The sequence below is a fragment of the Pseudorca crassidens genome, chromosome 3 (assembly GCF_039906515.1).
Source record: "Pseudorca crassidens isolate mPseCra1 chromosome 3, mPseCra1.hap1, whole genome shotgun sequence".
Taxonomy (NCBI): Eukaryota; Metazoa; Chordata; class Mammalia; order Artiodactyla; family Delphinidae; genus Pseudorca; species Pseudorca crassidens.
In genome coordinates this window covers 131,252,455-131,268,666 of record NC_090298.1, presented here as the reverse complement: position 1 = coordinate 131,268,666, position 16,212 = coordinate 131,252,455, and positions in this window count along the sequence as shown.

Here is a 16,212-nt window from a genome sequence, read left to right as displayed (position 1 = left end):
TCTACTGTGCTTATAGTATCTTTATGACATTTTTATTTTTAAACTAATCTGACTGAGGTATAATTTGCATACAACAAAATGCAACCATTTTAAGGCTACATTTTGGTGTGTTTTGACACATGTATGTTCCTTTTTAAACACCACCTCTATCAGTATGAACAACATTTCTGTTATTCCACAAAATTCCCTCATGGTCCTCTGCAGTCAATCTCCCCATGAAACTCACCCCAAGTCACCACTAGTATTACTTTTAACTATTCTAGAATTTCATGAAAATGGACTCATACAGTATGTCCTCTTTTATTTAAGATTTCTTTCACTTAGCAGAGTACCTTCGAGATTAATTTAAGTTGTCGTGTGCATTGGTAATTTATTCCTTTTATTACTAAGTAGTGTTCTACTTAATGGCTATGTCACAATTTGTTTATGCATTCACCTGTGATGTGCACTTTGGTTGTTTTTAATTCAGGGCTATTATCAGCAAATCTGTACATCAGAGTACAAGTCTTTGGGTGAACATGTATTTTTATCTCTCTGTGTAAATACCAAGGAGTAGAATGGTTGGATTATATGGTATGTCAGTTTTATAAGAAACTGCCCAACCGTTCTCGAAAGTGGTTCTACGATTTTACACTCCCACCAGAAACGTGGTAAAGTTCCAACATCTCGATCGTGCGTATCAGGTAGTTAGTGGATTTAAACTTCATGATCTTTCTATTTTCTCAGTAGAAAAATGACCCTTGAACCAGGAGAGAAATTGTCCCCAGTGCCAATTTCTATGATGCTATAAGGATAAATAACATTCCCTTGACTGTTAAACGCCTAGTTTTATTGGCTAATTTCCAAGAGAGAATGCTGAAAGGTTTTCAAAGAATATGACTTAAAATCCAGTCTGTGAAAACTAAATTGACTTAGGTTCTCCGTTGTTTAGAGATAGGACTTCAGTGAGTAACTTGGGCAATGGCCATGGAACGATAGCAACTCCGGATGACCAGTGACTTTAAAAGGTGACCCTCTTCAAACCATCATCTGATGCCTGCAGTCTGCCTTACTTGGGCACTCAGGGTGGATTTAACTGCTTGTAGGGCATCGTTAGCAAATGGGAACTGCATGAGAGGAGGAGCAGATGGCAAACACTAACCCTACACCTAACCCTAACCCTGACGCTCTGAAAAGGCTCAGGAAACCCAATTCCTGCCCGTAATAGCAGGCCACACCCTGTTCTCATCAGGGGAGTGAGGGAGTGGGGTATATCACGGGGCAAAATGAACTTCCATTGTCCCCATTCAACTCAGTGAGATGAAGCCAGGAGCTGAACAGACATCAGAAACTTCTCTCTTAATAGTGTGACAGAGAAAAGGCTTTGATTTCATTGCCAAGAGTCATTAATTAACCAAATTGAACTAAACACTTTCAAATGCTGGCAGCTCAAGAATTGCAAGGTTGTGGCACCAGGGAGAGAACCCAAGTGGAGAACACCCAATTTCAGATAGAGGATATCAAATAATGAAAATAGAAAAATAATGATATGTCTTAAATTTAAGCTATGAGAGCACTGTATAATTGGATAAAAAATTCTTTGTCTCCTCTGCTAAAGGTAGCTTTTCCTCAAAATGTAATTTTAGTTTTATTGTATGTAAGTAGGCATTGATATAAAGCCTATGGTTTCATCTTAAAAAGTAGAGTAGTAGTTCCTGATTTATGAAGCCTGGACTTGGAGGGCAAATGCAGAGTTCTCTGAGAATAATACCGTTTATTTGTGGCCTGCTCAAACTATAGTTACAGATTCCCAAAGCTTAAAAAGCAAGACAAGCAAACCTAAATCTGTCCTAGGACAGTGCTACAAGAAATTATTGGAAATACAGAAAGAACTTTAAGAGCAATTCATATCTAACTTTTTAAAGTGCATTCTGTTGTGCTAAATGCTTTAAGCATGTTATTCAGCTTTTACAACGCCATGAAATAAATACTTTTCTAGCCTACTTTACAGCTAAGAAAACGGAGTCACAGTGAAGCTTGTCCAAGTTCACACATCTTAAAAAGGAACAGAGCTTTCCAAACCACAAAATTAGCAAAATAAACACAGCTCTCATGAAAAAAAACTACAGGGCCTATGTTTGGCCCTGGCAAAGAGCAGCCTGGCATCGTGGTAGACAAGGGCCAATTCCTGAACCTGAAGGAAGAAACGCTGTTATTACCGTGTAGCAGAAGCACCTGTGAGAAACGGCCAGCTGTTTATAAGGGGCACACTTCACACTTGTATGGTGCTTCTCGACATTTAAACCATTTCATATACATTATCTTATTTGATCCTCACAACAACTTGCAGGCCAGGGTGGGGATAAGTTAATCACTGTTGCTGTTTGACAGAAAAGGCTATGAGGCTCCAATAACCCAATAACTTGCCCTCATTCCCACAACCAGATTGGCAGGCTAGTACCAGAGCCCTTGTTTCCTGGTTCCAGTTTTTTTTGTGTTTTTTTTTGCGGTACGCGGGCCTCTCACTGCTGTGGCCTCTCCCGTTGCGGAGCACGGGCTCCGGATGCGCAGGCTCAGCGGCCATGGCTCAGGGGCCCAGCTGCTCCGCGGCATGTGGGATCCTCCCGGACCGGGGCACGAACCCGTGTCCCCTGCATCGGCAGGCGGACTCCCAACCACTGCGCCACCAGGGAAGCCCCCTGATTCCGGTGTTTGCTTTTCTGTTTTAACTCTTCCTGCTCCCTACGGTGGGTAAACCGGGTGACAAAAACATAACTTTATGAACCTTCACCAAAATTCCCTGAAATAGACTATTTTAATTTCATAATAACGATAAAAATGACAACAGCAATGGCATTTATTGAAGACTATTTGCTGGATACTGTGCTAAGAATTATACATAAACTCCCTCATGAATCCTTTTCACACAAGCCTATGAAGTAGGAACTATTTTTAAGCCTATTTAACATGGAGGAAACCATTTCACCTGCTGAATCCATAAACCAGTAGTAAAAAATGTATTACCCATCTTATGGGTGGCAGATAAGGGTAGTTGGAAGGCACGCGACATACTTATAGTAAAATACTTATTCACTGTTTATCTAAAATTCAAATTTAATTTGGCATCCTATATTTTTATTTGCTCAATGTGGCAACCCTATCTGGAGCCAGACTGATCAAAGTTCAACTTTTAGCTCTACCAGCTGTTCCTTCAGGTCAGTTATCATGAGCCTGTATATGAACATGTCCATTTATTTAACATGTCCATTTCCTCATCTATAAAACGGGGTTAATGTCCATACCTATCTTATAAGGTTGTGCTAAGAATTAAAATTTTAAATACCTAGTATGTGCCTGGAACATACTAAGTACTCAATATATGTTAATTATTATTATTTCTACTACTATTATTACCAATCATCTTTAAACCACTAAATATAAATGAAAGCAGTCACATTTCTTCTAAGCATAATAAAAAGAGCACCAAACATCTTTCCAGAAACCTAAATGATGTGATGAGTCAATGACACTTGACTAATAATAAATAGCAATTAACTCAATTCAACTCAATAAACATTTATTAATTTCCTAAAATATGCAAGAACAGAGCTAAGCCCTAGAAAAATCATAAGCCGTCAGAGCTAAAAGGAAATTACAAGATGATCTCATTTAATACCCCTCACTTTACACGTGAGGAAACAAGTCAGCATGGGTGGCATAAGTGATTTACCGAGTAACATAAGGCAAAGACAGTGGCAGAGTCAGGATTGAATGCCATCCTCCTGACTCTGAATCCAGAGCACCTTTGACTCATCTTCCCTGCCTGCTGTGCAAAGACAGAGCCCTCATCCTCCAAAGCACACACTCTGGTAGGGAAATATGAAACGGAAGCAAGCAGTGTTTCTCTTTTTGCTGTGGGTCCACTAAAGTAGAGTCGAGTTTACTGAATAATTTCATCCTCACAAGAAATCCAATAAATTAACAACAACAAAAAAGAGAAAAGCAGAGATTGTTATCTTCATTATTCTTAGCAAAAATAGAAGTCAATCGGCTGACATAAGACTTTAAGTGGAGTTAGAGTCTGAAGTAAATGCCAGACCTCCTGGCTTCTTCCACTAGATCTGGCTGCCCCACCCATGAAAGGAATGAAACATATTGTGAAGCAAAGTGAGCTCGCAGGTGTTTCTTAGTGAAGACATCTTTACACAAAACTGTATAGGAAATCAGAATAAGTCTGGGGATCCAAAGTAACCAACAAGGTTGTCCAGAAATCAGAAAAGCCCCTTCACAAAAGCCAATGACCCGCTTGCCCAGATGACCCCAAAGAAAACCCAGATTGAAACCAAACACCAGAACAACAGAGTAAGCAGAGTTAGTAGACTCACAAATTTCCGAGATGTGGGACAAGGATGTATCTGAGAACACAGAGGGAATGAGGGGTCCAGTTGGCCTGAAGCCTGGTCTTCTGAAATTCTGTTCACTTTCCATAGAACCACACTGGCTCTTGTTCCCTCCTCTGCAAAATGGGAGGGTGGGTATTGAACCTGCTTATCTCTGATGTCCTTTCCAGCAATACCATCCAATGATCCATTCTTTTCTGTTTTGTTCTATTCCATCCTGGCCTAGTCTCTTCCCATATCTCATCTGATTAATTCATTCTGCATATTTTTAAGTTATATTTACCATTTTAACCATTTTTAGGTGTATAATTCAATGGTATTCAGTATGCTCACAATGCTATGGAACTGTCACCAATAACCACTTCCAGAAACCTTCCATCATCCCAAACAGAAATTCTACACCCATTAAACAGTAACACCCTATTCACCCCTCCCCTCAGCCCTACCCCCCATTCTACTTTCTGTTTCTATGAATTTGCCTTTTCTCTGTACTACATATAAGTGGTATTATATGAGATTTGCCTTTTTTTTTTTTTTTGCGGTACATGGGCCTCTCACTCTTGTGGCCTCTCCCGTTGCGGAGCACAGGCTCCGGACGTGCAGGCTCAGCGGCCATGGCTCACGGGCCCAGCCGCTCCATGGCATGTGGGATCTTCCCGGAGCGGGGCACGAACCTGTGTCCCCTGCATCGGCAGGCAGACTCTCAACCACTGCGCCACCAGGGAAGCCCGAGATTTGTCTTTTTGTGTCTGGTTTATTTCACTTAGCATAATGTTTTCGAGGTTCTTCTATGTCGTAGTATGCGTCAGAAATTCATTCCTTTGTAAAAAGCTGAAATAATGTTCCACTGCAAGTGTATATCACACTTTGTTTATTCATCCATTGATGGACACTTAGGTTGCTTTCCACCTTTTATCTATTGTGAATAATGCTGGAAGGAACGTGTGTGCAAATATCTTTTTGAGACCCTTCTCTCAATTCCTTGGTGTTTATACCAAGAAGTGGAATTGCTGGATCATATGGTAATTCTATGTTTAACTTTTTAAGAAACCACCTTCTGCATATTTTTAAACCAGATTTCAGCAGTAAGACTGTACTTGTAGAAACCTGAGAACCGTGCTTAATTTTTCCTGGATTCGTAAAACAAATACTGACCAGAGCTATGTGCCAGGACTGCATCAGGTACTAGGAATCCAGAGTTGAGCAAACACAGACATGGTCCCTGACCTCATGGAGCTTTCATTTTGGTGGGGAAGTGGACATTAAACATATATATGCACAATGAGTTAATCATAAATGGGAATACAACTCAATTGCCAAAAAACCAAAAACAAATAATCTGATTTAAAAATGTGCAAAGACCCTAAATAGACATTTCTCCAAAGAAAACATAAAAATGGCCAATAGGTACATGCTCAATATCACCAATAATCAGGGAAGTGCAAATCAAAGCCACACCTCATACCTATTAAAATGGCTGCTAACAAAAAGACAAAAGACGAACAACCTAAGTATCTATCTGTGGATGAACAGATTAAGGATGAAGAATATCAGGACCTGAACACAGAGAGACTGAGAGGGATCAACTCCCATGGGCCCTTGAAGAACATACCAACAACAGGGGAGATTCCTTTACACCTTGGGAGGAGGGAGATCAAGAATATTACCATGAAATCTGACACACACACACACACACACACACACACACACACACACAAAAGTCCATGTACAAGATCTTATTTTAATTGGATGAGCCCAAAAGGGACTCCAGAAATACTTTTCCCATCATGCTTTCTTCCAAAATGAGGCCTCCCAAAGTGTCAGATAAGTAGCCAAAAACACTTGACAGAAAAGTTAATATTTGAATAAGGTTCTTAGATTAAAACCATCAAGATTTCTGAAATGTAATTTGAGTACTGTGAACACTATTTTTATCTAGTAATTCACATTGTCTTTTTTTTAAGATTCATTTGTCAAAGACTGACTCATTTGAGACGTATTCTCAAGCTTGTACTCCTTCTTCCCCAGGATTGAGGCCATGTGACCCTATCTGTACTTTGCCCATCTCATTCATTACGGCCAATGATGACCCTTGAAGGAAGATCTTTGAGCAGGGTCCATCCCATGCTCAGAGCACTGCCTCAGGTCTCAGCCATCGCTAATTCAGCTTGACCTTGTCCCTGAGTTTGGGAACTCAACAGTTCACTCACTTTGCAGACTCTGTCCACTCCTTGCAATACAGTTCTGATGGAAGGAATCCTGCCTTGCTTCCCGAGGACTGAAGTTCTGAGTGGATAATTCCTTCCGTATACCAGCCCTCAACACCAGGGTCATGCTTTGTTCTTACAATTATCTCATTTAGGTATGCAAGGCTTGCCCCTAATGGCAGGATTGTTGCTGGGTTGCTACTGCCATCCGATAAGCTTCTGTAGCAAGTGCAAATGGTAGACCACAAGATCAGAGGCAAGAAATGTAAGTACATTGTTCTTCAATTGAACTTAATGTCTATTCTGAGCTTACCTTCTTTGTGGTAGAAGCTGAGCTCACTCAATTCAGGATGTCCCAAACACTCCTTTTCCCCAGGGCTACATGGGACCATGATATAAGTGGGGAGGAACTGGCAAGGGCCATGGTCATCTATCCATGTTGGCATCCTCAGAGATAACTTCATTCTAATCCAGTAGCATTGAGATCACTGTTGTATCCTCCTTTCCCCAATCCCAGGGTCTCTGCAGATCTGGCTCTGCTAACCGTGGCCTCACCGTGTTATAAGCCACATCTGTGCTACTCTGAGGTCTGGGGAGTATGGTGTTTCAATCTGGAAACTCCATGCACTCATTTCTGCTTCATTATTCCCACAGCATTCCAGGTGCAAAGGAGTGTGAAGATCTCACCAGCTCCCTGGGGTTTATCCAGAGATGGGGGGAAGTACATCCCTGTTTTCAGATTTCTCAGATCCCTCTGGGGATGCTCTCTCTACCTCTAGCCCAAAACTCAGAGGAGGGGAACATAGTATGAGGCCTCACCTCAGGGATCCACCCAAAATCAACTCTTTCCCCCCCACCCCACTCTGTTTCTTCCCTCCCTCCCTCTAGTCAGGCGACCTTTTGATCTAGTCTCAGACATAAGGAAACTGAATATTTTTTCTAAGTTTCTTTTAAATCGTATACTTGAACCTGTGCGTTGTAGGACGTTTAGCACCATCCCTGCCTCTACCCACTATATGGCAGTAGCAGCCCCCAGTGTGACAACCGAAAATATCTGGAGACATTGCCAAATTCTCTTGGGGGGCAAACTTGCCCTCACTGGAGAATCACTGCTCTAGCAGGAGACACAAGCACATAAATTGACGATTATAATACATTGAGGTCATTGCATGGATAGAGGCACACACAGGTTAGCATGGAATCCTAAATAAGGCATCTAGCCCACCCTAGGGTGAGCTGGGGTGAAGTGAGATAGTGATGTCTCAACACCTAATGTTCTGTACCACAGCCCACGTTCTGTGTTTCTGCTTTGTCATTCACCACTTGCTTATTCATTCAATAAATATTTCTGAGAACAGACTCTAGGAGCTACACACTGGACATGCAAAAATTAGTAAGATATGGCCCTGCTTGCACAGAGGTCATGTGTTATTACAGTTAAAACTATGGGCTCTGGCGTCAGACTGCTTGATTTCAAACTCTAATTCTACCACTTACGCACTCTGTGACATTGGGCAAGTTACTTAACCTCTCTGATCTGCACCTTTTAATTCTCTAAAATGAGGATAATAATGGCAAGTACCTCTTAGAGTTAATGAGATTAAATGAGAGAATTCTTATAAATCTCTTAGCAACTGGTCTGGCAGATGGAAAGCATGGAATAAATTGCAGTTTTTATCACTGATTGTCCAAGTTATATATTATTGTGGGAAGGTCATGTTTCAAGCCATGGCCTCTCATCAGTGCCAGTGCAGTTAATTATGTTTGGTTGTGTCCTGAGATGTGATAAGCAGAGATGCAGTTATCTTGTCCATCATTGGATTTCCATTAAAATATCATTAAGATTAAAAGTACTATAAAATCTTAACTAGGACATTAATTTCCACAGTAATAAATTAAAAATTTCAGGTCAGCTGCCATAACTATAATAAACAAATTAAAAAAAAAAAAACTCTGAAAACTAAACCTCAGAGTTTCAGATTTTAGCCTTATTTCTCAGTTGATATTTTCAGTCAAAATTTGTTTTTCTTCAATTTTAATACACACACATTAGTTTGGAGACTCTATCTTCTCTCACGCTTTGCACAATTCCTAGTGCATGTTTGAGCATAACAATTACCCCGGCAAAGAGAAGCTTGGGGATGGTTTAATAACAGTCTTCAAATATATGAAAAGTTATTACATGGAACACGATGACCAGCTGTTCTCAACCTCCACAGGGGACCAAGAAAAATAAATAGGCTGAAAATTACAGACGCTGACAATTTGAGGTAGATTTGTTGAAGAACTTTGCAAAGTATAAAATCACTGTAGAAAACCTAAGAAAAGAGTTTAGGAAATACAGTATAGCAAACAGTATTTGACAGAGATTCAGGGGATGTAGGTTCTTGTGACAGCTTGAAACCCATGACTTTGTGCAAGGTTCTGAGCCTCTGAGGCTGTTTACTAACCCTCAGAATCTTCCACATATTCCTTATTTACTCAGTGAGGGCATAGCATAGCCAGAATTTCCCTGCAACTCGATGGCCATGGGTAAAAATGAGATTATTTTAGAGCAGTGGTCCTCAACTGGGGGTGATTTTGCCTCTCAGGGGACATTTGGCAATGACTGGAGACATTTAATTATCCTGACCAGGAGCGATGAGGATAATGAGATGAGACATCTCGTGAATAAAGGTCAGAGATGCTGTTAAATATCCGACAAAGTATGGGACACCCCCCGCCACACACACACACACACACACACACACACACACACACACACACCCAAAGAATCATCTGGTTCAATGTGTGTACAGCGCCAGGGCTGAGCAACCCTGCTCCAGAGGAAGAAGCTATCTTTCTCTAGTTTGTACACCTACCCATTTAAGCCTACATCTCAGTGCCCAGGTTTTGCCCAGTGATTTGAGAGCCTTTGGGTACAGTAGCTATTGCTATTCACTAGTATTTCTAGCTCTCTCTCTCCTGGGTCATGGTAGGGCTGTGCTTTCCTACCCGCTTTGAAATTATGGGTGGCCATATGACTTGCCATAGCCAATGAAATGTAAATGCAAGTGACATGCTTCACTTGTAAGGCTGTTGGGTGATTCACTGTGTTCTTTCTACTACAGTGAGTCTTGGAAACACATGTCATGGTCACAGTGAAGTCCTTGTCCTCCCAGCTTCCTCAGTCACTGTGATAAGTAGTGCCCCCTGCTGACCCAGTTAGACATGTTAGAAGGAAACATTTTTCCAAGAGTTGGGCAGATCCAGTGTACAACCATTACAAAGATGAAAAAATATGATTAAAAAAGCATTATGTAAAAAAAAAAAGGCATTATGTTAGGAGTGTAGGTTGGCAAGTCAAACCTCCTTAATTCTAACCTACCTCTATCGTTTACTAGCTGTGTGACCTTGAGGAAGTTAAACTTCTAGTTTTCTCATGCGTAAAATAGCATCTTCCTCTGACATCAAATGAGAACATGAACACAAAGCACTTAATAAAGTGTTTGCTTACTCTTCTAAGAACTTTATAAATATTACATCATTTATTTTTCATAACAGCTGTGAGATTACTAATTTTAACCCCATTGTATGGGTGAGGAAATTGAGGCACTAAGAAGCTAAGTGACTTGTCCAAGCCCACAGAATCAGTAAATGACAGAGACAGTATCCAGAAGCTGTGTGACTACAGAGTCCATGCTATTAGCCATGACACAATTACATGATGATGATGTGATGATGATGATGTCATAGTCTTAAAAATACTATCTGTTGGGACACTTGAGTTACAGACAAGTATAGGGCCCAGACTCAACCCTTAGAGAATTCACGGATGATTAGGGAAGATAAGACATGAGCTTTCACAATGCCCGGGCAAGGTGAAATGTGGTAAGTCCATAAAACGGATAAAGTTAAGTACTTGGCAATTTATTAAATCTCCCATTTAACCCTCAGTTAACCTGAAAATTCAATTAACCAGAAGCATTACCCATATGTTACCATTAATCAAGGTTTTATAGTATCAGCTGAACTCATTTAACCTTAATAAGCAGATGATTGCATATGGATTGCAAGAGGATTTAGGAGCACCATAACTCAGAAATCGGCTCCATGGTTAAGGGTTTTCCTAAAAGCAAAGAGAACACTGCTGAGCAGAAAGGGAGGAAGGGAGAAAACAGTAAGTGTTTAGCACAATGCAGTAATGAAGGGGAGACAATGTTGGTTTGTGGAACAGTAAGTAGGTCAGAGGAGAAAGAAAGAGCCCTTGGCATCACTGATGTTATCTGGGTAACGTCTGTCAGAACAGATGGCCCTGCTTTTCCAGCAGACAGTCCAGAGGACAGGAACTGGTGAGGCAAGGTGTGCCTATCTATATAAAACCAATTGTGGGGGTGGACAAACCAGCACTTCTTGAGTCCCCAAGCATGATTTATAAGGAATGGCTAAAGACCTCAAAAGACAATAAGATTTAGGACATGGCCAGACGAACCATGGAGAATATTATGTTGCTTCCCTTTATAAAATGACCTTCTTTCCTTCTCATCTGGGAAAATCCAATTCATCCTTCAAGACCCAACTCAAATGCCCTGGGAACTGTTCCTTAAATGTTCCAGAAAGAATTATGTTGTTCTTTTTTCTATATTCAGGTGGTTCTTTATTTATGTCTTCTCTATACTAGTTTTCACACTGCAGTGTACAAATAGGCTTCTCTAGAAAGGAGAAAACAATGCAGTCCTGAAAGTTACAGAATGTTTTATCAAGATCAATGTATATATCACCGAAGGCAAAGGTCTGGAACATCTCTCTCTCTCTCTCTCTCTCTCTGGACAACTATGTTCCTTTTCTAGTTTTCTTGAGCCATTTGCCAATGCTTGTGATGTAGTACTACTCAATAAGCATGTATCTTGTGAAAATTAATTTTATAGTGTTTCTTCCAAAGGCTTCCTAAATAATGAAATAAGATCGTATCCCAAGCCAAATACCCAAGCAGATAAGTGAATCTTTATTAGTGGTAGAGGGAGAGGGAGAGTGGTGCAAGAGTTCAGATTTCATTTATGAGTAAGACTAATCCTATTGACGTGCAACAATAATGAACCAGAAGTTCATCAAACCAAACCTATTTCTGCCAATTTGGGAGCATACTAGGTCATGCTGATGATGGAGTTATAACATTCTCCTTGAAGATGTCTTCTAACCCCACTCCCCTGGAGTCTGGCTTCCCTATTCCCATTCTCTCATGACATTTTGTACCTCCCGTTTAGTATTTTTGTTTTCTGTGGCCGAGTCTGCTTCCCCCACAAGACTGTGACCCTTGTTTGGTCAAGAATTAAACTTCACTTGTGTCTCTTGAACTGGATTGAAGAGATGACCTCATCAATCAGTTTGTCTAATGACAACCTAAGGGCTGAGTCAGACCTGTCCTCTCTTTCTATGAGAGCAATGAAGGAGTTCATTCTGAGACAAGGGAGCACATGTGAGCTCATCCATGCCTTCATTAGAGTCAAGGAATCAAGGGTATTGTCTACTGTGTCATCTCTTTCAGCTTGTCAGCCGCTAAGATCATTGTAGCCAGAAATACTTATAGAAGTGAAAATCCCAGAATTAATCAAGTATGTGACTTAAATAGGAAAGTCCAAATAATAAAGCTTCTAGAAGATAATAGAAAAGGATACCTTTCCCTAGCATGAAGGACACCTTAAACAGAACTCAAAGAAATGGATAAATCAGACAAAACCACTTTGGAAAAGATCGCCTGTATCTATGAAAGATAAACATACACCTATCTTGCATTTTCTCTGCTGTGAATTATCTAACTCAAATTCTTGCATATGTGCACCAAGAGACATGTAGAAGGACGAACACAGCAGCATTACACGTAATAACCAAAACCCAGAAACAACCCAACTGTCTATCAACAATAGCGTGAATAAATATATCATGATATATCCAAATAACACAGCATGAAGATAAAGGTACTACATGTATATCATGGATGAATCCCAAAGTCACAATGATGAGCAAAATAAGAAGTTGTTCTATTTAAATAAAGTTTGAAACAGAAAAACTAGCCTATAATATTTAGGGGCACCTACACAGATTATAAAAACATAGAATAATAGTGTCTGCCATAAACATCAGGACAGTGGTTACGTTTGTGGAAGGAAGATTATTATTAGGAAGGATTATGGGGTCCTTCTGAGGTGCTTGGAATGTACTATTTCTTGATCTTTCCTCCCTTACCTCTGTCCAAAATAATAAAAATTGTAAACAAGAAATATGTCTTTGAGGAAATACATCATGATGGTCATCATGATTGTTGGCCGTCATTGAGAGAGTACTGCATGCAAGGGCACTGTTTTCCTAAATGCCTTATGGGAATTACCTCATGTAATTCTCACAGCAACCTTATGAAATAGGTACAAGTATAATTGCCATTTCAAAGGTACATAAACTGAGGCCCTGAGATGTTAACTAACTTTCTCAAAGTTACACAGCTGATAAATAGCAAAGCCATGGTTCAAACCCAGAGAATCTGACTTCAGAGCTCACACTCTTAACCCAGTCTCAAATGGTAGGACTTCTGATGACAAACACAGGATTGTAAGGAAAAGGGAGTTTGGCCGGCATTTCATCCTCTCTCACGTGACTCCACAATGGTCTCTGTGTGGTCTCTGCAGCTATAGAAGCAATGAGGCCCTTGTAGGAGACTGATTCCTTGAGATGTGAGGTTCCCCCAAATTTTTCAGAGATTACTTTGGGCAGAAGAGAGCTTAGCAATCAACAGGGAGAAAAAATTCATGACTCAGAGGGACAAAAGAGAATATCTCAGAGGGCTTGCCCTGAAACATCCTTACTTAATGGCAAGGGATTAGAGTAACAGAGCTGGGAAAAACAAGAACCACAAAAGGACAAGGCTACTGGCTTCTGGAGGGAGAAATATATCTGAGTTTGAAAAGAAGACACTGTTTCTTTAGGCAGCTAAGAGGAAAGGTAGTGAGAGAAGTACAGAGGATCCATGTTTTCCAGAGTATAGGATACACAGCCCTGGCTGCCCATGGAAATGATGGGGCAAGTAGCCTTACAGGAGATGGCACAGGAGATGGCGTTAGGGACATGGGGCACATCTTTAAATTACATGGAATCCCGTAGGGAGATAATTATTCTTCTACCATTTTCCGTTCCATTCTTCTGATTATTATAAAGTTTTAATTTGCCACTAGTATGCTTTTAACAACTCTCTGACACCTATAACCTCCCCTTGCAACGAAGAGACTTTGGCAGGTAATAGAGTATTTAACTAGAAGTGAATAACATTCTTTCATTTTCACTGTATTTTTATGGCTTCCTTCTACTTATGTCAACTATTTTTTATTTGCAGTAATAAAAAGTTCTTTCTCAAGTAAATTTATGTATGAAAAATGTAAATGTTTAGAAGAATTATTACATAAAAATTTATAGAGGTCGTAGGCATATATGGCAAAAAATTGTGATGATCGTGTGTAAATGACCAAAGCTTGGGGAATCTCATTCTAACCCCTTCAAATAATCCATATTCTGTCTTTGATCGGTGTCCTATCTTGCACTGGTTGGTCTACACTGGGAGCATCATGTCCGTTTCTGGAGACCACTCTCTAAGAAAGATGTAGACACACTCAAGGCGATCCAGAGTGACCAGAGAAAGACCAGAACAGAAAACAGAGTAAAAATCACAGCATCAGATCATGAGTATAATGGAAACCTCTGAACTGGGCCATGAGAGCTGCTCTGAAGAATCTAAAGAACTGTCATGTGGGTGGAACTCTGTGGGATTTGGTCTTTGTGTCCACAAAGGATAGATATGGTTCTATCTATCTAGACATAGACCCCCGCAAGAAACAGATTTTTGCACGATATACGGAACATTCCTGCAGCCCAAACCATCCACAAGTAGAATGAAATAGTGAAAGAACAGGCTTAGGGACCAGAAGGTGTATGGGTTCCAGTCTTCCCACCAGTAATTCCTGGTAAAGGAGACTGTAGACAGCAGCTTAACTCTGAGCCTTGTGTTACTTATGTATAAGGTGAGAAGTTTGGACCAGATGAAGGAAGGTGAATAGGTTCACCTTGATAATGCTGATTGCTTGGTATTTGCTACTTGGAACTTCTTTTTTTTTTTTAATAGATCTTTATTGGAGTATAATTGTTTCACAATACTGTGTTAGTTTCTGTTGTACATGAATCAGCCATATGCATACATATGTCCCCATATCCCCTCCCTCTCGAGCCTCCCTCTCATCCTCCTTATCCCACCCCTCTAGGTGGTCACAAAGCACCAAGCTGATCTCCCTGTGCTATGCTGCTGCTTCCCACCAGCGAACTATTTTACATTTGCTAGTGTATATATGTCGATGCTACTCTCACTTCACCCCAGCTTTGCCCTCCAACCCCATGTCCTCAAGTCCATTTTCTATGTCTACCTCTTTATTCCTGGCCTGCAACTAGGTTCATCAGTACCACTTATTTTTTTTTTTTTAGATTCCATATATATGCATTAGCATACGGTATTTGTTTTGCCCTTTCTAACTTACTTCACTTGTATGACAGACTCTAGGTCCCTCCACCTCACTACAAATAACTCAATTTTGTTTCTTTTTATGGGTGAGTAATATTCCATTGTATATATGTGCCACATCTTCTTTATCCATCCATCTGTTGATGGACATTTAGGTTAGTTCCATGTCCTGGCTATTGGAAATAGTGCTGCAGTGAACATTGTGGTACATGACTCTGTTTGAATTATGGTTTTCTCCAGATATATGTCCAGGAGTGGGATTCCTGGGTCATATGGTAGTTCTATTTTTAGTTTTTTAAGGAACCTCCATACTGTTTTCCATAGTGGTTGTATCAATTTACTTTCCCACCAACAGTGCAGGAGGGCTCCCTTTTCACCACACCACGCTTTCTAGCACTTATTGTTTCTAGATTTTTTGATAATGGTCATTCTGACCAGCATGAGGTGATACCTCATTGTAGTTTTGATTTGCATTTCTCTAATAATTAATGATGTTGACCATCTTTTCATGTGCCTCTTGGCAACCTGTATGTCTTCCTTGGTGAAATGTCTATTTAGGTCTTCTGCACATTTTTTAACTGGACTGTTTGTTTTTTTGACATTGAGCTCCATGAGCTGTTTGTATATTTTGGAGATTAATCCTTTGTTGTTTCACTTGCAAATATTATCTCCTATTCTGAGGGCTGTCTTTTTGTCTTGTTTATGGTTTCCTTTGCTGTGCAAAAGCTTTTAAGTGCCATTTGTTTATTTTTGGTTTTATCTCTGTTACTCTAGGAGGTGGGTCAAAAAATATCTTGCTGTGGTTTATGTCAAAGAGTGTTTTTCCTATGTTTTCCTCTAAGAGTTTTACAGTCTCTGGTCTTATATTTAAGTCTGTAATCCATTTGGAGTTTATTTTTGTGTATGGTGTTAGGGAGTGTTCTAATTTCATTCTTTTACATGTAGCTGTCCAGTTTTCCCAGCACCACTTATTGAGGAGGCTGTCTTTTCTCCATTGTGTATTCTTGCCTCTTTTATCAAAAATAAGGTGACCATATGTGCATGGCTTTATCTCTGGGCATTCTATCCTGTACCATTGATCTATATTTCTGTT